The sequence below is a fragment of the Macaca nemestrina genome, chromosome 12 (assembly GCF_043159975.1).
Source record: "Macaca nemestrina isolate mMacNem1 chromosome 12, mMacNem.hap1, whole genome shotgun sequence".
NCBI lineage: Eukaryota > Metazoa > Chordata > Mammalia > Primates > Cercopithecidae > Macaca > Macaca nemestrina.
Window position 1 is genome coordinate 109,963,882 of NC_092136.1, and position 25,109 is coordinate 109,988,990.

The window sequence follows — 25,109 nt, forward strand, 5'->3', positions numbered from 1 at the left end:
AATGTTCATAGCAGCATTAGTCACAGTAACTAAAAGATGGAAACAACACAAGTGTCCATCAATAAGTGAATGGATAAACAAAATGTACTATATACATTTAATGGAATATTATGCAGCCATTTGGAACAAACTTCTGCAACATGCTACAACATGGGTGAACCTTAAAGGCATTATGCTTAAGTGAAAGAAGCCAGTCACAAAAGGACAAATATTGTATAATTCTACTTGTTTGAGGTACCTAGAGCAGTCAAATTCCTAGAGACAGAAAGTAGAATAGTGGCTCCCTTGGGCTGGATGAGGGGTGGAATGAGGAGTTAGTACTTAACAGGTGCAGGGTTTCAGCTGGGGAAGATGAAAAGATTTTGGAGACGGATGGTGGTAACAGTTGCATTGTAATGTGAATGTAGTTAATGCCACAAAACTACACTTAAAAGTGGTTAAACTAATACATTTTGTTATGTATACTTGTCACAACATAAAATAAAATCTGTCTAGGAGCCGTGGCTCATGCCTGTAATCCCAGTACTTTGGAAGGCCGAGGCAGGATGCATCACTTGAGGTCAGGAGTTTGAGACCATCCTGGACAATATAGTGAAACCCCGTCTCTACTAAAAATACAAAAATTGGCCAGGCGTGATGGCACATGCCTATAATCCCAGCTACTTAGGAGGCTGAGGAGGGGGAGATGCTTGAACCCAGGAGGCGGAGGTTGCGGTGAGTCAAGATGGTGCACTGCACTATAGCCCAGGTGACAGAGCAAGACTCAGTCTCAAAAAGAAAAAGAAAAGAAAAAATATGATCTAACTTGACATAATGTAAGACATACCAGTCATGAATTTTATTAACTCTGAAACATAAAATAAAATAGAAAAATCAAAGTTATAAAAAATAGAAGAAAGGGAAGTCCTAGCCAATGTAATAAAGCAAGAACCTAAGATAAAATGCGTATTGGAAAGGAAGAAGCAAAACTATTGTTATTTATAGACAGCATGATTATAAAAAACCTATTGAATCTACCCAAACAAACGCTAGAATTAAAAAGTGAAATTAGACCTCTTGGAGCATATAAAACGTCTAATTGTTGTCCTATTTGCCACCAGCAAACAACCGGAAAAATAAAGCTTTTTAAAAATACCATTAAAAAATATCAAATCCCTAGAAAGGCGCCCAGTAAAAAAATATGTAAGATTTTAGGGCGGCCATGGACAATGAGGAGGAGACGTACCTCCTCTGGAAAATCCGCAAGACCATCATGCAGCCGTGCCACGACCGTGGCTTCCTAGTGACCTAGGACGAGCGTGACCTCACACTGAAGGAGTTCAAAGCCCAGTTTGGGACAAGCCAAGTGAGGGGCAGCCGCGGTGCACAGACCTCACTGCGCCGGTGGCCCACAAAGATGACCCCACCGACCAGATGTTTGTGTTCTTTCCAGAGGAGCCCAAGGTGGGCATCAAGACCGTCAACGCGTCTTGCCGGCGCCTGCAGCAGGAGAGCCTCACGCGGGCCCTCATCGCGGCGCAGCAGGGCATGAGGCCCTCTGCCAAGCAGTCCCTGGTCGACATGGCTCCCAAGTACATCCTAGAGCAGTTTGTGCAGCAGAAGTTGCTCATCAACATCACAGAACACGAGCTAGTAGTCCCTGAGTATGTCATCATGACCAAGGAGTGGGTGACGGAGCTGTTGGCCCGATATAAGCTCCGAGAGAACCAGCTGCCCAGGATCCTGCCGAGCGCTATTTTGGGATAAAGGATGGGCAGGTGATGAAGATCGTCCAACCCAGCTAGATGGTGGGCAGGTACCTTACCTACCGGTTGGTGCAGTAACCACCTCCCTGACAGCTCCTAGAGGCAGACACACGGACAGTGACCCCCGTCGCCTGCAGGACGGACGCCCTGCCCTGCTGGAGTCTGGCCCGCCAGCTCTCTCCCAGCTGCTACTGCTCTGGACTCCCCAAGGCAGGTGGCCTCCACTCAAGTGCTCCCGTCCTGGGGTGAGGCTTCCCATGGCCCAGCCCGCCCCATTCACCTGTGCATTTTTGCAAGATGCGGCCTCAGGAGGGACGAGACCCCCACAGGGAGGCGACCTGGGGGCAGCTTGTACCCCGGGTTCTCGCCCAGACTGCTCTGGGTTCACTCTGTTGGGGGTTTTGGTTCCGTGTCTCCCACCAGCCACTGCTTCCTCCTGGGCTCTCAGCCTCCCACCCCTCGTCTTTCCTCTCTCGGTGGCCCTAATGCATAGTGGCCCCCACACAGCCTTGGCTCCTTACTCCATTCACAACCGTGCACGTTCTCAAGCCACCACGGTGCGAGATTCTAACTCAGCAGAGTTTTCGGTTGTTGTAGGAGGTTGGGTGTTTTCAAACATTAAAGACATTTTGAGTAAACAAATTTGCCTGATATAAACTTCAAATATATATATATATATGTAAGATTTTATCCAGACACAGTGGTGCATACCTGAAATCCCAACCTCCTAGAGGACTGCTTGAGCACAGGAGTTTGAGGTCAGCCTAGACAACACAATGAGTCTCTCTCTCTCTCTCTCTCTCTCTCTCTCTCTCTCTCTCACTTTCTCCCCTTCCCTCTCCTCCCTCCCTATCTCTCCTGCTCTCTCTCTAACTGATTTCCAACTGAAAGCTGCAAAACATTGCTAAAGGAAATTAATGAAGAACAAATAAATGTTTATGGACAATTCTTTGAAAGCTGAATGTTAAGATGTCCATTATTTCAAAATTGATATATAAATTCAATACGATCCCTATTAAAATTACTGTCAATTTTTTGTAAAAATTGGCGAGTCTAAAATTTATATAGAAATGCAAAGGAACTAGAAAAAACTTTGAGAAGTTACTTCTTAATTTTAAGATTTACCAAAAAGCTACAATAGGCAGGGTACTGTGGCTCATGCCTATAATCCCAGCACTTCGGGAGGCCCAGGCAGGCGGATTACTTGGGTCAGGAGTTCGAGACCAGTCAGGCCAACATGGTAAAAATCCATCTCTACTAAAAATACAAAAAAAATTAGCTGGATATGGTGGTGTACACCTGTAAAACCAGCTCCTCGGGAGGCTGAGGCCAGAGAATCGCTTGAACCCAGGAGGTGGAGGTTGCAGTGAGCCCAGATAGCACCACTGCTCTCCAGCCTGGGCAATATAGTGAGATTCCATCTCAAAAAAAAAAAAAAAAAAAAAAAAAGCTATAATAATTAAGTGTTTAGTATAAGCATAGGTAAATAAATCAGTAGAACAGAAAAGAGAGTTCAATAATAGATATGCTGAATTGATTTTTGAACTAGGCACCAAGTAAATTCAATGGGTCATTTGGGGTTTTTTTCAATGGGTCATTTTTTTTTAAACAAATGCTTCTGGAACAGTAGAATATTTGTACAGAAAAAAAAAAATGAACCTTGATCTCATTTCACTCAATATACAAAAATTAATTTAAGATGGATCATAAACCTAACCATAAAAACCAGGACTATAAAGTTGCTAGAAGAAAACATATAAAAATATCTTTGTGACCATAGGAGTCCACCAACATTTCTTGAATAGGACACAAAATGCATTAATAAAACATTAAGAGACTGGATTTCATCAAAATTTTAAATTTTTACTCTTTAAAAGACATCATTTACAATATAAACAGGCAAGTCGCATATAGGAAAAAAATGTATTCACCACATATGTATGACAAAGAATATATTTGTATTCAGAACATAAAAATATCTCCTAAAAATCAATAATAGAAAGACAACCAATTTTAGAAATGGGCAAAAGATTTAAACAGTCACTTCATGAAAGAAGATACATGACTGGTCAATAAGCTCACAAAAAGTTGTTGAATGACATCAGGGAAATGCTAATTAAAACTACGATGAGACAGTATTTCACTCACACTAAAATGGCTTAATCAAAGGCTGACTAAACCAAATACTGACGAGGATGAGGAGAAACTAGAACTCGCCTACACTGTTGGTGGGCGTATAACATGGTACAACCTCGTTGGAAAACTCTCTGGCAGTTATGTATAAAGGTAAACATATATTTACATATGAACCAGTAATTCCACTCCTACATATTTAGCAAAGAGAAGTGAAACATATGTTCACAAAAAAAGAAAAACTTATGTAAGAATACTTATGAAAACTGGCCAGGCACAGTGGCTTATGCCTGTGATCCCAGCATTTTGGGAGGCCAAGGCAAGCAGATCACTTCAGGTCAGAAGTTTTAGACCAGCCTGGCCAACATGGTGAAACCCATCTCAAATAAAAATACAAAAACCAGCCAGGCGTGGTGGTGCTCACCTGTAGTTCTAGCTACCTGGGAGGCTGAGGCAGGAGAATCGCTTGAACCTGGGAGGCAGAGGTTGCTGTGAGCCAAGATCACACACTGCGCTGCAGCCTGGCTCACAGAGTGAGACTCTGTCTCAAAAGAAAAAAAGAAAAAAGAAAAAAAAAGAATACTTATGAAAACTTTATGTATGATAGGCAAATACTAGAAACAATCTCAAACGTCAATCAATGGGAAAATGTATAAACAAATTGTGGTATATTTACACAATGGAATATTACTCAGAAATGAAAAGGAACAACTGCTGATACACACAACATGTGTGAATCTTGCAGATACCATGCTGACTGAAAAAGAAAAACAGACACAACAAATATATACTGTGTGATTCCATTTAAATGAACTCCAAAGACAGGAAAAATTAATTAATGTGGATGGAAATCAAAAAGTGGTTGCCCCTGGAAAGAGGAGGAATTGATTGGAAAGGGGTATGGGAGAATTTGTTTATTTTATTTTATTTATTTTATTTTATTTTATTTTATTTTATTTTATTTTATTTTGACAGGGTCTGGCTCTGTTGCCTAGCCCAGGCTGGAATACAGTGGCACAATCACGCTCACTGTAGCCTCAACCTGGAGTATGAAAGAATTTTCTAAGGTCGTGTTAATATTCTGTATCTTATTTTGGGGGTGGCAAATTGAGTCAATCCAATTGTCAAAACTCAATAAACCAAACATTTGATAAAGGATTAACATCCAAAATATATAAAGAACTCAACTCAATAGCAAGAAAACAAATAATCTGATTTAAAAATGGGCATCAAATTCAACAGAACTGAAGGAGGAAAAAAAAAACACAATAATCTGAATAGACATTTCTCAAAAGAAGACACACAAATGGCCAAAAAGCATATGAGAAAATGTTCAGCATCACTAATCATTAGGGAAATACAGATTAAACCCACATTGGGACCAGTTGTGGTGTATCAGGGGAACCACCCCCAATATTTCAATGTAGGTTCTTTTCTATTTTCCCTAAGTGTCGGCCAGTTTGAGAAATAAAGGAAAAGAGTACAAAAGAGAGAAATTTTAAAGCTGAGTGTCTGGGGGAGACATCACATGTTGGCAGGTTCCGTGATGCCCCCTAAGCCGTAAAACCAGCAAGTTTTTATTAGTGATTTTTAAAGGGGAGGGAGTGTATGAATAGGGTGCAGGTCACAGAGATCACATGCTTCACAAGGCAATAAAATATCACAAGGCAAATTGGGGCAGAGGAGATCACAGGACCGGGGTGAAATTAAAATTGCTAATGAAGTTTTGGGCACACATTGTCATTGATAACATCTTATCAGGAGACAGGGTTTGAGAGCAGACAACTGGTCTGACTAAAATTTACTAAGAGGGAATTTCCTCCTCCTAATAGGCCTGGGAGTGCTACAGGAGATAGGGGCTTATTTCAGCCCTTATCTGCAACAGACATTCCTAGAGCGGCCATTTTAGAGACCTCCCCTAGGAATGCATTCTCTTTCTCAGGGCTGTTCCTTGCTGAGAAAAAGAATTCAGCGATGTTTTTCCTCTTCACTTTTGTAAGAGAAGAAATATGGCTCTGTTCTGCCCGGCTCTCACGCAGTCAGACCTGATGGTTATCTCCCTTGTTCCCTGAACATTGCTGTTATCCTGTTCTTTTTTCAAGGTGCCCAGGATTCATATTGTTTAAACACACATGCTTTACGAACAATTTGTGCAGTTAACGCAATCATCACAGGGTCCTGAGGTGACATACATCCTCAGCTTACAAAGATGATGAGATTAAGAGATTAAAGACAGGCATAGAAAATCACAACAGTATTGATTGGGAAAGTGATAAATGTCCATGAAATCTTCACAGCTTATGTTCAGAGATTGCAGTAAAGACAGGCGTTAGAAACTATAAAAGTATTAACTTGGGGAACTAATAAATGTCCATGAAATCTTCACAATTTATGTTCTTCTGCCATGGCTTCAGTCAGTCCCTCTGTTCGAGGTCCCTGACTTCCCGCAACAGTGGTGTCTCATTCCCATAATCCCAGCACTTTGGGAGGCCAAGGCAGGAGGACTGTTTGAGCCCAAGAGTTTGAGACCAGCCTGGGCAACATGGCAAAACCCCATCTCTACCAAAATATACAGAAGATTAGCTGGGCATGGTGGTATACACCTAGTCCTAGCTACTTGGGAAGCTGAGGTGGGAGGATCACCTGAACCCAGGAAGTCAAGGCTGCAGTGAACCATGATTGCACCACTGCACTCCAACCTTGGCAACAAAGCAAGAGGCTATCTCAAAAAAAGTAAAACAAAATAAAAATACTTTGAAACTATATTACATCCATGTGATATGTATGTAATGTAGAAATATGTGAATAAATAAAAGAATTTAAAAATCCAGAAACAGGACCATACATAAATAAGAATTTAGTTTACTCAGTAAAGGTGGCATTTATAATCAGTTAGGAAAAAAGGTACTAATTTAACAGATAGTATTAGCATAAATATCTACTTGAAAAAATAAAACCAGACCTTTACTTCACATTATATACAAAAAATAATAGCAAATGTGCTAAAGAGCTAAAAGTGAAAAACAAATTTAAAAATCAGAATAAAATACAAAAAAAGTACAATCTTAATGTAAAGCCCATTTTAAATTATGAAATTCCAGAATTCAAAATTGAAGATTGATTTAATTAAATAAAAATAAAAACTTGATGATTAAATATACTGTAAATTTAAAAGACAATACTGGTACAAAATATTAAAACATAAAACAAATAATTAATATTCAATCTATACACAAATCAAAGGTTATAAAACGGTAACTGACAGGAGACATATAACTGGACAAAAAAACCTATCAAAAGTTGTCTGACTTCACTGATAATCAAGGGGGAAAAAGTGTCTTGATATTATATTTCTCCCACCAGGTTAATAAGAGTTTAAAAGGTTTATAATACCTAAAATAAGCAAAGATGCAGGAAAATAAGCACTGTAAATTAATAAATGGGTAAACTCTTTGTGAAAGGGAATTTGATAGTACTTAAAATTTCAAATCCATATACCTCTGGCCCAGGTATGCCATTTCTAGGAATCTGTTTTATAGAAATTTTGTCTACATGCACAAATAAATATGTATTAGAATCTTCATTATAGTATCAGCTAAAGCCTTTAAAAATAGAATAATATAATAGGGGAATTAATAAGCAGATGGTTAAATAAACCATGAAACAGTCATATGGAAAGTCATGGAACTATTACCAGAAGAAAACGGACCAAATTTTCTGACATAACAAAAATTTTACATTCATAGTATAATTTGAAAAACAATGCATACACAATAAGCTTACTTACACATTTTGAGTGTATGTGGATATTGTGTAAGTGTTCAGAAAAAAGACATTTCACAGAGGTTACCTCTGGGAAGGGTAGTGGGAGTAAGCAAAATTTAAGATACCATTTAACATTTTGTTCCATGTATTTTCTATTGTTTGAACTTTAGCTTGTACCTCTTTTATTGGACTGATGTGGAATTACTGCTGTAAAACAAAAAATATCTGAGACAAGTCTTAATCAATTTAGAAGTTTATTTTGCCAACGTTAAGGACATGCTTATGACATAGCCTTGGGAGGTCCTGATGACACGTGCCCAAGGATGTTGGGCTACAACTTGGTTTAATACATTTAGGGAGACATAAGACATCAATCAATACATGTAAGATGCACATTGATTTGGTCCAGAAAGACAGTACAACTGGACACGAGGACATCCAGATCACAGGCGGATTCAAAGATTTTCTGATTGGCAATTGGTTGAATTATTATCTAAAGACCTGGAATCAATAGAAAGGAATGTCTGGGTTATGATAAGGGGTTGTGGAGCCAAGATTTTATCATTTAGATGAAGCCTCTGGGTAGCAGGCTTAAGAGAAAATAGATTGCAAATGTTTCTTATCAGACTTAAAGAGTCTGTTCTATCAGTCTTGAGAGCTCTGTGTTGATATTAACGCTGATCAGCTGGGTCTGAATTCCAAAAGGGAGGAGGGTATAATGAGGCATGTCTGACTCTCCCTTTTCATCATACAGCCTGAACTAGTTTTTTAGGTTAACTTTGGAATGCCCTTGGCCAAGAAGAGAGGTCCATTCAGATGGTTGTAGGGCTTAGAATTTCATTTTTAGTTTACACTGCTTATTTGACTATTTTAACCTACAAAAACAGCAATTTCATAAGACTCAATAGAGTAAGAACTTTACATGTACTGTCTTTGTAATTTAAATAAATAAGAAAAAAGAATCTATACACTGCCTTGAGAGTTAAAACGAGCAGCATTATCGGGACTCTAACAGTTTATGAGAGGCTGTCCAAAAGGAGGGCAGCACATAGTCATTTCTCATCTAAAACAGCTGCCCATCCACCATGTCCTCCTTTCTGCTTTCTGTTGTTGGGGAATTGTATAATCCTCTCAGCATAGAAAGACAGAGCCCCCTGCCTTCTCCTAAACACTCAGACCTTGGCTATTGACTGTGACAGAGGTCTTATAGCTATTTGTACACATGATGACATTTTTGCATGCTAGAAATACAAATTTCACATTTTACAAGACCAATGAGAAATGTGATTCTTGCTATTTCTACACCTCCATTAGTAATTTTCTAAAAGTAATCCTGAATTCTAACAAATTACAGTAAAAACAATGACCCAGGCATCTTTTTTCTTTTTTTTCTTTTTTTTCTTTTTTTTGCCATTACCAAAACCCCATTAGCTCAGTCTATTTAAATAGACTGAGCCTTTTCCTATAACCACCGCAAATGATTTTAAATCAATCCACATCTTTTCCCTAGTTGAACATACAGTTTTTAAAAACTTCATTTTTTTAAAAAAGTAAGCTATGCTTTCTTATGACCTTTGCACTGACTTATTGAGAATATTAGTGCAATAGTCTTAGTTTGAAACAAAAAACAAAAAAAACTCTTCCAATCTACTGAAAGGTGGCAGGTATAATAATTCACTTTTTAAAATTTCAACAAAGTAAATTTGAACAAGGTCTGTAGGTTAGGAAATAGTATTAGATTGATGTTAGTTTCCTGATTTTGACAATTTCACTGTGTAAGAGTATGTTCTTGTTTTTAGGAAATACAAACTGAAATATTTAGAAGTAAAGAGTCATTATATGGCAACTTTCAAACATCAGAAAAATGATTTGCATACATATATGGAAAGAGAATTATGAAAGGAGTGATAAAGCAAGTATAGTAATATGTTAATATCTGGTAAATGTGGGTGACAGGTCAACAGAAATTGTTATACTGCTTTACAACTTTTAGTCTGAAATTATTTAGAACGAAAATTAAAAAAAAAAAAAAATTCCCCCAGCTACTCAGAAGGCCAAGGTAGAGGATTACTTGAGGCCACAGTTTGAGACCAGCCTGGACAATATAGCAAGACCCCATCTCTACAAAAAAAACTTTAAAAAAATTAAGCAGGTGTGGTGCTGTGCACCAGTATTCCCAGCTACTCAGAAGGATGAAGTGGGAGAATCACTTGAGACTAGGAATTCAAGGCTGCAGTGACCCACCATCATGTCACTGTACTCCAGCCTAGGCAACAGAGCAAGACCCTGTCTCCAGAAAAATATATATTTTTCCCCTAAAATGATGCTTAAATTCAATAACAATAACAAATGCTACTGCCCCTAAGTGCCCCTGTAGCAGGTAGCAGGCCAGGCCTTCACAAGGACCCTTTCTAATTCCAGTTCCTCTGAAGTGATATGACTGTCCCTGTGCTATTGAGTATGTGAGGGCCTCAGCCAGGAGTTCAGCAGTGCTCCCCTGTGCCTACATCCAGCCCCATCTATTGGCTTCAGGGAAATTTTAAGTCTTCACCTTCTCTTCAAGCCTCCTTCCTCCCTCATGCCCCCAACACCCTTATTCCCTCAGCACATTAATTCATGCCTTTGTTCATTATTTAATTATTTCCTTTCTCTTCTATATATTCTGAATCTCTTCCTCTCAACTGACTTGCTTCAGGCCATACACATGGTGAAGGCACTCACATCCTTTTTTTCTCTTTTTTTGAGACAGAGTCTCACTCTTGCTGCCTAGGCTGGAGTGCAGTGGCGCCATCACTGCAACCTCCTCCTCCCGGGTTCAGGAGATTCTCCTGCCTCAGCCTCCTGAGTAGCTGGGATTACAGGCACCTCCCACCACGCTTGGCTAATTTTTTGTATTTTTAGTAGAGACAGGGTTTCTCCATGTTGGTCAGGCTGGTCTTGAACACCTGATTTCAGGTGATCTGTCCACCTCGGCCTCCCAGAGTGCTGGGATTACAGGCATGAGCCACCACGCCCGGCCCACATCCTATTTCAAAAGTCCCCCTTACTCTATTCCACCCTCTTGTCTTCTTTTCATAAGCAAGTTTTTGAAAAAAAAAAAATAATAACCTATAGCTCCAGCCCATTTCCCATTCAAACCAGTGGAGAGAAAGGATCTATGTCTATATATTTTTTTGCCAATTTTTTGCATAAGCTTCCAGTGAGCAGAGAAAAATTGAAATAAGGAAAAGATAGGGATTGTATCTATGGGAAAGAAAATACAGACTTTCTCCCTGCTATACAAAAACACACAATGAATAAAATAAATCATTGCTGAATATCTATGTACAAAGCAGTCTGTTCGGTATTAGCTACTGGATTTTTGAGAGAAGTTTGTCATCCATAATATATTTCTGGCCAAAAATATAAATCCCACCACCAGAAACAAAACAAATTTTAAGGACAAAAATTCTTAAAGTAGAACGATGTCAAACAAACTTCCAGTTTTTTAGCTCAGATAAGATGCTGGCAACAAAGAATTAGGAATACAAACTGCTGCCAGGTGAATCCAAGATCTAGTTATTTTATCATCAAAGAATAGTCAGGTAACATCTCCAGTTCAAAGAAGGCTTAAAACGCGGGACAGTTTGGGGCTTTACTTATTCCTATGGGCTCATAGTGTCCTGTGGATCAGGTAGGACAGCCAGCAGAATCACAATTTCCAGTTGAATGAAGCTGTCCCGATTGCCACCTCCCTTCAGGAGGGGATTGTAATTCACTTCCTCACCATTTTCTGGAGCCAAGGTACCAGCCCTGCATCTGAACACTTAGCCACTATGTGAAGACAACTTGGAGTTGCATGAACAGGGGGAACATTCAGCATTGTTAAATGAAAGGATAAATGGGCGAATTGTATCTCTAGTGTCCAGCACATAGATGAAATTTTATGAATATTTCTTGAATGAATAAGTAAACTCACAACCCAATAGTCAGAATTCAGGGCAGAATTCCTGGCCCTACAGTTGTAACTCCAACCCTTCCCCACTCTAGACTCATACTCCCCTTCTTCCCCAGGCTCACCCCATCTTTTCGAAATATTTGAGGACTTGGCTGAAAGTGAAGACCATAAATTCACGTAGGATCATTTCAGAGCCAAAAACAGGTAAAAGCAAAGAACTTGGATCGCCAACTCAGAGGTGTTGGGGGGGGGGGGTGACTGGCTCAGTGCCACGAAATGGTGCTGAGCAGTTTCTCTTAGTTTTCAGGTTCTATCGTGATTCATCCAACAAGTCATTATTGAAAAATTATTGTGAGTCAGACAGTATCCTAGTCATTGGGTATAGAGCAATAAACATGCCAACAAAGGTTCCTAAATTTAGGGGTTTCCATGTTCTTTCATTCAGATGACAAGTATTAACTGAGAAGCCAGGCCTTTTACTGAGCACTGGGTGTACATTCCCGCCTCCATGAAATTTACATTCTAGTGGAGGAAAACCAGAAAATGATTACATAAATAAATAACATATATAATATATTGGAAGGTGATCAATCTTGGAGGGGATAAGAGGGGACTGAAGCAAGGAAAGGTGATAGGGAGTACAGATAGGGGAAGCAATTTTAAATAGTGTGGTCGAGGTAGACCTCACTGAGAAAGTGGTATTGAAGTAAAGTTCTGTAGGAAGGTAAGGGAGTAGGAAAATAGGAAAGAGCATTCCAGACAGAAGAAATGTAATATCCCTGAGTCGGGAACACCCCTGGCATGTTCAAGAAGCAGCAAGGAGTCCAGTCTGGCTGAAGCAGAGCAAATGAGGAAGAGAGGAAATCACGTTGAGCCTTCTTGGTCATTGTTAAGACTTTGCCCTTTGCTCTAACTGAGATAGGAAGGCATCAGATGATTGCTAACAGAAAAATAACGTGATGTGATCTGATTTTTAACAGAACCACTCTGGCTGCTGGAAAAACAAACAAACAACAACAAAAAAAAAAAAAACAGAGTATAGAATGGCAGAAAAGTGGTGTGGTTGGTGTGGGGGTATTAAAGATTGGATAAATGTCATCATGCTTGTATGCTGATGGTTATGCTTGAGTGGAAAGGAAAAAATTGATGCTACAAGAAAAACAAAGGATGATTGTTGGAGACATGTTCTTGAGTAGGCAAGAGGGGAATGGCTGTAGTATCCAAGCGGTGGAGGTAAGAACGCGGAGTGTTAACCAATAGTCCCAGAGGAAGGCAGAATTTATGGGAACAGATGAACATAAGTGGGTAAATGTGATGGTGGGAGCTTGTGCTGTTTCCTCCACATTTGCCTCAATATTGCAGTGAAGTAGGAAGCAAGACCATCAGTGGAAAGTGAAGACGGAGCAGTAGCTACCACAAATTTGAGGAGAAAACAATCACTCATACATGAATGCATCTTTAAGTAATCTCTTGAAAAATGCATAAAACTGTACATGTATTACTAAACTCTTGGCTATAGATTTGGTTCCAGAAAAAAAAAAAGACCAGAAAACATTTTTACACATACAGCATATGGAAAGCCATCTGAATACAACAACATGTACAAACGAAGTGATGTGATTTGGCATGTTTCCATGAAGCAATAAAAGCTGTAAGTAATTTCCCTAAATTCTATTGAGATTTGAATCAGGCAAATAGCTCTTTATTATTGGAAGCCATCTGAACCTAGGTCATTGCATTAGGAGTGAAATACTAGAGTGTAAAACATGTGTCCAGTTGACATGTGTCAACCAATGTGAAACACTGGTGAAGGGAACATTATTGTAGGGTCTGTCTCATCCCCACACTGAATCCAGTCACCAACTGCCTTTCTAACTGATTTATGTGTTCCCAAACGTTGGGCATCTGGAATTCCCAGGTTATGTTTAACCCTCTCTTCTCCAGTAACAGCTCAGCTAATAGTTCTACTACAGGAAAACATGCTTAGACTACACTCATTTCCACTACAAGATTTTACCAACTGAGTAAGACAATTTGAGGGTATAATATATAAAGAGTTAAGATGCCAGCCTGGCCAACATGGTGAAATCCTGTCTCTACTACAAACGCTGGATGTGGTGGCACACACCTGTAGTCTCAGCTACTCAGGAGGCTGAGGCAGGAGAATCACTTGAACCCGGAAGGCAGAGGTTGCAATGAGCCAAGATCACACCACTGCACTCCAGCCTGGGTGACAGAGCAAGACTCTGTCTCAAAAAAAAAAAAAAAAATGGTGAATTAAAACCCAAAACATGTCATTCTATTCACTGTTTTTCAAACTTGCAATATTTTAAAGCATTACACCTCTCTTGGTGTCTTGGAAGCCTATCCTCCAGTCCAAGCTTTGATGATACTGTCCAGCATCCTATGGATGGTTGTTGGTGTGTCAGTCCAGGCTTTGGAGAGCTAGTAACAAGGATAAGTAGACATTGCGGACCCACACACACAGACCACTTAACCAAGCAGGGCATGGGGGGAAGTCAGCAGTGCAAGGGGCAGAAAGAGGCCACAGTTCTTGTTCTCAGTCTTCAGCTCTCTGAGGACTTACCCGTGGCCTCATCTTGGAAGCCTGGGAGGTTTGTCCCCAGATGGAGATGCTAAGCTTTAGAATATTTGTCTGTTACCCATTTTTACCTTCCCTTTCAACTCAGGGAATTTTCACTTGTTTAATATTTTGAGAAACTAAGTGGCTTAATTGCATTATTTTTATTATGTTGTTTTATATATATAGTTAAATATCTTAGTTAGGTATGATGGTTTTATTTTATCTTAATGACATTTAACCTATCTTGTCCTTCCTGTTTGTAACATTTTACCATGTTTAGTCATATTTAAAAGCCTGTATTTTTTATTTAATTTTGCAGTGGCTTTTAATTCTCTTAAATACTTTCTGTAACAGCTATATTTATTTGTTTTGTCTTTTTTTCCTTACCTAATTGTAGTATTGCTTCTGCTTTGTTAGCATTGCCTAGTAGCTCCCCTATTTCTCCCAGTTTTAACAGCCACTCCCCATTCCCCTCCACACTCTCAAACTCCCAGCTAAACCCCTCAAGCCAGACAATTCACGAGATTTAACATCCACAATTCCTTCCTTGGACAGTATATTTCCTATTTTAGCTGCACATGCTCGCCCATAGGGAATGGTATTTGTGTCTCACACTGTGCTTGGTAACGTCCTTCTGCTAGAAGTTCTGTGCTCTAGAATCCATGGTCTCTTCTGTATAAAATCAATGCATGGGAACAAGATCTGTGGAGAATCACCGCACAACAGGAGGACGAGGGCGACACGAGGTTTCTTTCACATTGTCCCCAAGCTTATTCTAGCAGGGGAGATCCCAACGTAATATCTCTCCAAAAAAGGATCTACCTTAAAGACCCCACAAAACCTGAAGCTTTTTTGTTTTTGTTTTTGAGATAGTCTTGCTTGTTGCCCAGGTTGGAGTGCAATGGCACAATCGTGGCTCGCTGCAGCCTCCACCTCCAGGGTTCAAGCAATTCTCGTGCCTCAGTCACCCAAGTAGCTGGGACTACAGGCACTCACCGCCATGCCTGGCTAATTTTTGTATTTTTGGTAGAGACAGGGTTTCACCATGTTGGCCAGGCTGGTCTTGATCTCCTGGTCTCAGGCGATCTACCCGCCTCGGCCTTCCAAAGTGCTGGGATTACAGGTGTGAGCCACCATGCCTGGCCAAAACCTGAAGGTTTTTAAAAAACATAAACTCCCTCAACTTGCCTATAACTAATATGATTAATCTGTTTTCCAAGTTTGCAATAAAAAATTCTGTTCTTAAGTAGGTAACCCACACACCTTACTGAGTTTCAAGTTTGAAGGAGAAGTGAGCTATGCCAGGAATTATCTCTAATAAGAGTGTGGGTTTGGTTTGGTTTTAGTTTGGTTTTTTCCAGATAGATAGATGATTGATAAATAAAAAGATATATAATATATAGACTATTGATACATAGATGATTGATAGATGGTAGGTAAATAGATAGATGATCAATAGATAGATGGTCTTTTGATTACATTCAGCTGTACTTTTGCTGGATCCTTTGAAGACCAGAATCTTATTAAGCAGCTGGAGTGTGCTGTGAACCTCAAACCCTCACAAGAATGTATAAGTTGCCTCAATCCAACTAAAAGGATCACTTTTTCACAAAGGAGGCCACTCGGTTTGGAGAAGGGGCTAAGGCCAGACACCCGCACTCCTCTGTTTGATTCCCTCAAAGAAAGCAGGATGCCATTTTGGTTAAAGTTGAGTTTCTGAAAACAACCTGATAAACGATCAGGGCCTAGCCCATGTCCATGATTCCTCTAAACTAAGAGAAATTTCACAAGTTAATTTTTCCACTTACATTTCCTGAAGAATGTGTTTAAATAAGAATCAGTCTCCCTCAGCCAGGCATGGGGGCTCACACCTGTGATCCCAGCACTTTGAGAGGCTGAGTCAGGTGGATCGCTTGAGCCCAGGAGGTGGACACCAGCCTGGTCAACACGGCGAGACCCCAGTTCTACAAAAAAAATTGAAAATTAGCTCAGTGTGGTGATGTGTGCCTGTAGTCCCAGCTACTTGGGAGGCTGAGGTGGGAGGATCAATTGAGCCCCAGAGGTTGAGGCTGCAGAGTTGTGATGGTACCACTGCACTCCAGCCTGGATGACAGAGCAAGACCCTGTCTCAAAAAACAAACAAAAAAAAAAAAAAAACAAAATCTCTCTCTCTCTCCTCACCTCCCTGCTTCCTCTTCATCAATTCCTTAACATTATCAATGTTATTTCCTTTCCTGGAAAAATATTTTGGGGCTTAGAGCTCAGCCTGCTTCTTACCAGCATGTATTTAATAACTCCAACCTCCTGTACCTCCCTACTGAGTAGCCATGGTTGTGCATTCTTCTGAGCTGGCTGGCTTGAGGGAGCATAGAGACTCCTATGTGCCTGCTGAACTTCTGCTCGTCTTAAAGGCCCGCAGGGTCTTCATCTCAAAGGGTTAGGTCATGCCCTGCCTTATGTACCTCAGCACAGATGAACCACAGCTAGCCAGTTCTGATTCCCATCCTCAACCAGCAGTGAAAGACAAATTCGGCACTGGGCTTCACGAGGCTTACACTCAGGCCCAGGAGCACCCTCCAGGGAGCATGGCTCCTCACAGGCCCAGGAGGTTCCCAGGAGTACTCCATCAAGAAACAGATATGGGACAGCATCCTACAACCAAATGTATTGTTGCATGCTTTAAAATATTATGCTACTGAGAAATCCATATTTAGAAAGCAAGCTCTCGTTTCCAATCATTGAAGCCTTTTTAATTTTCTTAGAGACAACAATGAGAGAAAAGAGGGAATTAGCCTACCTAATTTACAGCCTTGTGGAAGGGACTGTAACTCAGCTCCCAGGATCAGACAGCTGCTGCCACCCCCACAACCACCTCCTGGGAGGTTACTCTAGGGCCTGCAGCTGCCACTCCCTTACCTTGCATTGCTGCTTGGGATTGTTTTGCTCTCCTGAGGCTATGTCATCTATGAATCAACCAACAGTAGCTGCAAGATGACAGCTGAGGAGGGAATGCCCAGACTAAATCTTCAGGATGAATGGAAATATATAACTCCTCTGGATTTAAATCTCTGTAAATATGGTTCTTTTCCTCATGCTTATCTAATATCTATGTTGATTTTAATACTTTTTTTTTTTTTGAGACGGAGTCTCACTCTGTTGCCCAGGCTGGAGTGCAGTGGCGCGATCTCGACTCACTGCATGCTCCGCCTCCCAGGTTCATGCCATTCTCCAGCCTCAGCCTCCCAAGTAGCTGGGACTACAGGCACCCGCCACCACGCCTGGCTAATTTTTTTTTTTTTTTTTTTAGTAGAGACTGGGTTTCATTGTGCTGGCCAGGATGGTCTCGATCTCCTGACCTCATGATCCACCCACCTTGGCCTTCCAAAGTGCTGGGATTGCAGGCGTGAGCCACTGCATCCGGCCATCTATGTGGATTTTAAAATAAAATTCATAACACAAGGTCCCCCCACCCTCCAAAACAAAACCTTCCAGGATCATATTGTAACACCTGTTTACACCCATCTGATTCATATTTGTGATAAGGTGAGCATGATATGCCTCTCCTGCAAGGATGCACACTGATTGTTCAGGTGCTTGGCCTCTGGTAAATGTGGTATTCATCTCTGAAGATTGTAATGTCAAGACTGCAGACAGTCTTGACAGTTTTTCCTGAGACCATGAGATAAGTTGGACCAAAAGGATTGTTTCCATGTGGCATAGGCCACTTTTCTACAGAGTTATTTGGACCTAAGTGAAAAGTCTCCTGTCAAATCTATACATTTCAACAAATATTGCTGAGTGACAGCCTAGCCTCTGGAATGAGGCTAGTGTAAATTTCACTTATTTCTGAGCTTTACAAATTAATGTTTTGGACTTTCTAGTAGCTAGCCCTGGCTTACTTATTACTATTCTTGGGATGAATATTTTAGTCCATGTTGAAAACCACCATTTAAATTTCCTATAATATATAAAAAGTCCTTTCAAACAAGTTGGTTGGGTAAATAAAAATAAGAAGTAACAGAAAAAGTAAGCAAAAGATATGAATAGATAGCTCAGAGAAAAAGCAAATCTAAATGCCCAAGAACTATGTAAAAGTATGTTCAAATTCATTCATAGTCAGGAAAATTAAAAGTAGAATAACCGTGAGGAATTCCTTTACACCCATCAAACTGCAGAACCTAAAAAAAACGCTTAACATTTGCATTTGGGGAGATATAAGGGACAATACTAAAATATATGGAGGGTGAATTTTGAAATTTATTATACCCTTTATGGAAAGCAATCTGGCAACATCTATGAAAATTAAAATATATATACTTATCAACTTCCCAATCCCACTCCCAGAAATCTACCTTATGTGAGGCAAACATGATAACCACTATACTACAAAAACCTGCAGAAATATACCCTATGGAATAAAGTGCCAAAATGTTAGGATGCATGTAAGAGACAGGGACTGCAAGCAAAGTGAAAGTCCATCAGTTGGGCTGAATTAATTGTGGTATGCCTACGGAATACCACACAGTCATTCCAAAGGATGAACTAGAGCAATAGAAGATCTGGAGGAACTTCAGGAGCTACTGTTGAAGGAGAAAAGCCAGATACCAGAAAAAAAGCATCTATAATATAATCTGTTCTTATTTTTAAAAATAATTTTTAAAAATCTTTATGTGATGGATAGATAGAAATAATAGACCTAGGCCGGGCGCAGTGGCTCACGTCTGTAATCCCAACACTTTACGAGGCTGAGGCGGGCAGATCACCAGAAGTCAGGAGTTCAAGACAAGCCTGGCCAGCATGGTGAAACCCCATCTCTACTAAAAATACAAACATTAGCCAGATGTGGTGGCAGGTGCCTATAATCCCAGCTATTTGGGAGGCTGAAGCAGGAGAATCACTTGAACCCGGGAGGCAGGGGTTGCAGCGAGCCGAGATCACGCCACTGCACACCAGCCTGGGGGATACAGGAAGATTCTGTCTCCAAAACAAAACAAAACAAACAAAAACAGAAATAACAGACCTATATAGAATTACATAAATGTGGATGAAAACATCAAAAAAGGACTCACTAGGCCGGGTGCAGTGGCTCACACCTGTAATCCCAGCACTTTGGGAGACCGAGTCAGGTGGATCACTTGAGGTCAGGAGTTCGAGACCAACCCAACCAACATGGTGAAATGCTATCTCTACTAAAAACGCACAAAATTAGCCGGGTGTGATGGTGTGCACCTGTAATCCCATCTACTTGGGAGGCTGAGGTGGGAGAATCGCTTGAACCCGGGAGGTGGAGGTTGCAGGGAGCCGAGATCATGCCACTGCACTCCAGTCTGGGGGACAGAGTGAGACTCTGTCTCAAAATAAAAACCAAAATAAAATAAAAAAGGACTCACTAGACATTAATATGGGTCATTTGAAGTGGTCAAGGAACTGAAATGGGATGTGAAAATCTGGGATGGGTGGGATGACAGGTCTCCATGATAGAAACAGAATATACGACGTGATCCTGTTCATGAAAAATTTATATATAAATTAATATACATGTTTAATATATAAACACATATTTAATGCATAATATATCTTTTAAATAGGTATGTGTATGTATATTTTTATATGTACTCCTAAAAAGATACATGAAAATAATGATCAACAAAAAGGTGAATGATGGTTATCTCAGGATAGTGGCATTTTAGATGAACTTGACTTTTTTTTAATTTTTATATGTAGCTTTAATTATTTAAGATATGTTACTTATGTTTTATATACATTTACTTACATACTATAGGTAAATAAATTTAGATGTACTGAGAAATAGATTTTGTATTATCCAATTTATATTTTATATAAAATAAAGCTATTTAATTCTGAAAACAACAACAACAAAATAAGTAGGTCAATGAATGTTGTAAAGGAAAAAAGTCCTCTCTTCATAACCCTTATGGTAGGGATTCCGAACTTGTATTTACAGATAATTGCAGTATTAAAACTAAGAGCTCATTAAACTGAAATGTGGAAAATGTTCCTGTTTTTTACTTATTTATTTATTTTAATTTTTTTTTTCTTGAGAAAAGAGGTTCACTCTTGTCGCCCAGGCTGGAGTGCATGATCTCGGCTCACTCCAACCTCCGCCTCCCAGGTTTAAGAGAGTCTCCTGCCTCAGCCTCCTGAGTAGCTGGGATTAGAGGCACCCGCCACCACATCTGGCTAATTTTGTATTTTCGATAGAGATGGAGTTTCACCATGTTGGTAAGAACATGAACTCCTGACCTCAGGTGATCCACCCAACTCAGCCTCCCGAAGTGCTAGGATTATAGACATGGGCCACCGAGCCCAGTCTGTTTTTTTGTTTGTTTGTTTTTAATTAAATAGAGACGGGGTCTCACTATATTGCCCAGGCTGGTCTTGAACCCCTGGGCTCAAGCAATTCATCTGCCTCAGCCTCCCAAAGTGTTGGGATTATAGGTGTGAACCCTGTGCCTGGCCAGTTCCTGTTTTTGTAAGAATCTTTTTTTCTTTTTAACTGGAAGAGCTGTTCCAATTGCCCTGCCTAGCTCCTACTAATAGATGTTAACCGCCTCAGCCTGAACCTGGCCACAAGTCTTGTAATTCATGTGAATACACTTCATACATGAATAGTTTAAGGTGATTATCCTTTGTCAGAGACCAGTCTACACAGTCAGCGGTAGGAACTAAATGGTCTCTGACAAAGGATAGTCACCTTATTCCCAAGGGTCCTAATTCAGCACAAGGAAGGGAACAACTGTGTGGGACAGCACAATGTGTGTAGAAGCTACTGCAAGCTGTTTCCTGAGAAAGAGGAACATTCTACCTCAGCCAGCCATTGCCAGGACGTTGCAGGAGAGGGATCTCTGCCTGGCTAGTGCTTGGAGTCCTCACACACCAAGGCATTTGGTCACATTCAGACAATCACTAGTCTCACTTCAGGACACGTGTGAACCAACCACTGGGCAGAGAAGGAGATGCTCTCATGCCTGGATTTTGGAACCAGACAATGCTTCACTGGAGCAACTCCAGCAGGGAGAGAGTAGTGTGGGCATCTCGTTACAACTGTTTATGACTTGTAATGCCCTGTCATTTCCCTTTCCTTCTGGAGGCAGGAAGTGGCTCTAGGCCAAGCTGCTCGAGCTCAATATAGCATCTGGTTATTTATGTTCACACGAAACCAGGATAGACACAAGTGGTCTCCTGACAAGTCAGATGACAGCCTCCAGTGGTATGCGTTCCCACCCCACTTCTTTCTAATTTATACGTTCATAATTTGAAATTAGTGTACCTGACCTGGAGGATGTCCCCTGCCACAGACAGTAAGGAGAGAAGTATTCTCCTACAGTATATTCATATGATTTTCTTATGAACCAGGGCATGGAGTCCATAAAAAAATGATTCTTGAGTCTATTGCCAGAGAGTCTCCATATAAGTTATGTTAAAGCTAAAAGTATATATCTTTGATAGTCTGCAAAACTAAACTCCAAAGTTTAATGTAAAGTAACTACTTACTGTAAATTAATTTGATTTGTTATCTAGAAGTACATTTTTCTCTTAATTTGTCCTGGAAAATATCCCAGAAAAGCAACTCCCAAATTCTGAAACCTGTCTCTTCCTCTTCATCACCTCTGCCACCTTCTGATTTTCAATGTTTCTTGATTGGACAATTTCAACAGCATTTACGGTCTCTGTGCCTCTGATCTGTCTCCCCCGGCTACTTCCAGTGAACCCATTCAGCTCACACATATGTGTAAGAATATGCAGCTGTACACCAGGAACACAGAACAGACTATCACAGGGGCTGACTTTCAGCCCTGGAATTTACTCAGGCCACCTTCTGTGCCCGTGTATTCCAATCTGATATGCTTTGCTCTTGTCTCTTCTGGGTCACTGACTAGTGCTGACGGTTCTCTGTGGATATTCTACCGCAGTTCAACCTCATTATCTCTCCCAGGCACAATCCTGATAGTCACCTAGTTCTAATATTCTACTCCTAACACTTGGGTCTGGGAGACTGGTCCCACACCAGTCCTTCAGTATCCAGTTCTTGGCCAGGGGAAGACCACTAATCTATCTATCAAACCTATTCTCTAAATTGAAGCTAGATTCTAATCTAGTTTCATATCTGATCTAGCCTCTAAATTGAAGCTAGGTTCTTCTTTCTTAAATTAAATGCTTATACTGTCTTTCCCCTGCTTAAACTTTTTGAGTGGTTCCTATGGTCTTCAAGATAAAGTTCAAACTCCCTATTGGCAAATATGGCAGTTCAAGTCCTTCATGATGTTTCTCCAAACACCTTCTCCAGCTGACTCACAACTCCCCCATTACCAGAATACATGACTTTTGTCTTTACCATTATGATATTCTGGCATTTTCTCTGATGTACCATGTTTTTCCTACCTCTGATATTCCCCCTTTCTGGAATGCTCTTTCTTGTATTATTTACCAAGTAAATTCTAACTCAGTCTTCAAAATTAAATATAAATGTTTTCTTCTCCAGAAAACTTATCTTTTTTCTCTTTTGAGACAGGGTCTTGCTCTGTTGCCCAGGCTGGAGTGCAGTGGTATGAACATGGCCCACTTCAGCCTTAACCTTCCTGGCTCAAGCAATCCTCCCACCTCAGCTTTCTGTAGCTGGGACCACAGATGCACACTACTACACGTGGTTAATTTTTAAATTTTTTGTAGAAACAGGGTGTCCCTTCGCTCCCAGGTTGGGCTTGAACTCCTAGGCTCAAGTGTTCCTCCCACCTTGGCCTTCCAAAGTGCTGGGATTACAGGTATGAGCCACCTCACCTGACCTTTTCTTGATTTCTCTCAGCAGAACCGACCAGTTCATTCCTGATGGTCCTACAGGGACTTCTAACCTTGTTGTATATCACTGTAATCATCTGTTGTTAATGTTTGTCTTCTCACTAATCCACAGAATCTAAGGAAAGGACTGTCTTTTGTTAATCTTTAATCCTGAGTTCCTAACATAATATCTTGCCCAGCATAATTGTTGAATGAAGGAAAGTAACAAATGAATGAATGAAAGTTAGAGTAGATCTAAAATACATTCCTGGGAAAATTTTAATGTTACCTTTGGATTAACAACTTTTCAGAGTTGGGCAATATCATTGATTTCTTAATAGTAAAAGAGAAGGCGAAGCATGTATTCTATAGTCTGTGACCAACATTGTGAGAGAGGTCACAGTTGTTTCTCTGGGACACATTCTCCAGGAATTCTGAAATAGAAGAGGTTGTGATAGGAAAGAAGGGAAGAAAAAGAAAGAATTTCAGAAAGTCAGAGACTTATGGTTTTGCTAGGTAAAAAACGAAAATGTTTGCTTTGATATCATTTTCAAATATATGAACTACTAGCCAGGTGCAATGGCTCATGCCTGTAACTCTAGTACTTTGGAAGGCCAAGATAGGAGGATCACTCGAGCCCAGGAGTTCAAGGCTGCAGTGAGCTATGACTGCACCACTGAGCTCCTGCCTGGGTGACAAAGTGAGATCCTGCCTCAAAAAAAAATCCATATATATATATAATACCTATATAGTATACATATATAATACCTATATAGTATACATATATGTATACATATATGTTACCAGAAAGGAAATCATAACTAACAAATATTTTACAAGTTAGGAGAGGAGGAGTATTTGTATCTGGTAAATATAAAGCTGTGTAAGTGATACTATGAGGGTACATCATTCTGGCAGGCAGGCAGGACATTGTCCAGGAAGAGATGATGCCATAGAATTGTCATTATTAATAGAGTTCTATCAAAGTGTTCATAATTTTTTGTGGTCATTGTTTCCATAATGACCACATGGGAAAATAATATTTTGTGTGTGCGACATCAGAGAATAGAATCTTGAGATCTGTTTACAACTTACTTAACTGATGTGTGTGCTTTTGATGGTTCTACTTCTTTATTTATTTGTGTTTATTCTGAAAAGTTAGACGGGGAAGAATAGTCCCCCAAACCCCACCTTCCACATCTCATAGATGCTGTACTTATGATTCTCTGACCCATTTCCATGTGGAGGTAGAATAATCATCCAAGATGTACTGAAAGATTTCATATATTAATAATAGGATGACATTCTGACCTCTACTGTTTTTATTTTCAAAGTATGGTTTGATCTCAACCAGCCACAGAGACCACTGATGAATCAGTCCCTGGGCCAGGCAGGCAACCTCAACGTTACCCACCTCCTACCCAGCTTCTATCAGCCTTCCTGAGAGTGGTATTATTTAGAAATTCTCTTTTGTGACATTCAATCCCTCGCTTCTTCTAGATCCTATATTATAGCCTTGAATCAAATCAAACCGTCTAATGAGATGTCTATCAACAAAATCTGCAAGAAATAGTCATTGAAAATTTACTACTTGACTTCCTATTAAAAAATCACTGGGCTCATTAATGACTACTGCCTACATAAAGTTTCAAGTATAACATTTCTTTAAAACAAAAAGAGAGAGAAAAAGAATACAGGACTAGGAAAGTCTTCACTACCCTAAAAGAAATTGTGTGTGCTTTCTCTCTGTTAATAAGTGTAAGTCAAAATTGCAGCCCAGAAGCCTGCTGACTTCTCTGGGTTCTCCCAACCCTATTCACAGTACAAGTTCTGCCTCACCATTATCAGGCAACATGGCCACTCCAGCCCTTACTTGCTGTCTCTTAAGTTCACAATATCCATCTCTTCTTGCTTTTCTTCTATTTTTCTTAGGCTTAAGCCTTTAAGTCTTGCTCTTTTATTCATTCATGCAATGAATATATTGAAATATATTGAGAGACAGCTGGGTGCGGTGGCTCACGCCTGTAATCCCAGCACTTTGGGAGGCCAAGGCGGGCGGATCACGAGGTCAGGAGACGGAGACCATCCTGGCTAACACGGTGAAACCCCGTCTCTACTAAAAATACAAAAGATTAGCCAGGCATGGTGG

General features: G+C 40.2%; 1 pseudogene; it reads left to right on the plus strand.

Annotated features, from left to right (window-relative positions):
• Positions 1 to 1,201: 1,201 nt before the first annotated feature.
• On the plus strand, positions 1,202 to 1,823 carry LOC105493644 (DNA-directed RNA polymerases I, II, and III subunit RPABC1 pseudogene; annotated as a pseudogene).
• Positions 1,824 to 25,109: the final 23,286 nt, after the last annotated feature.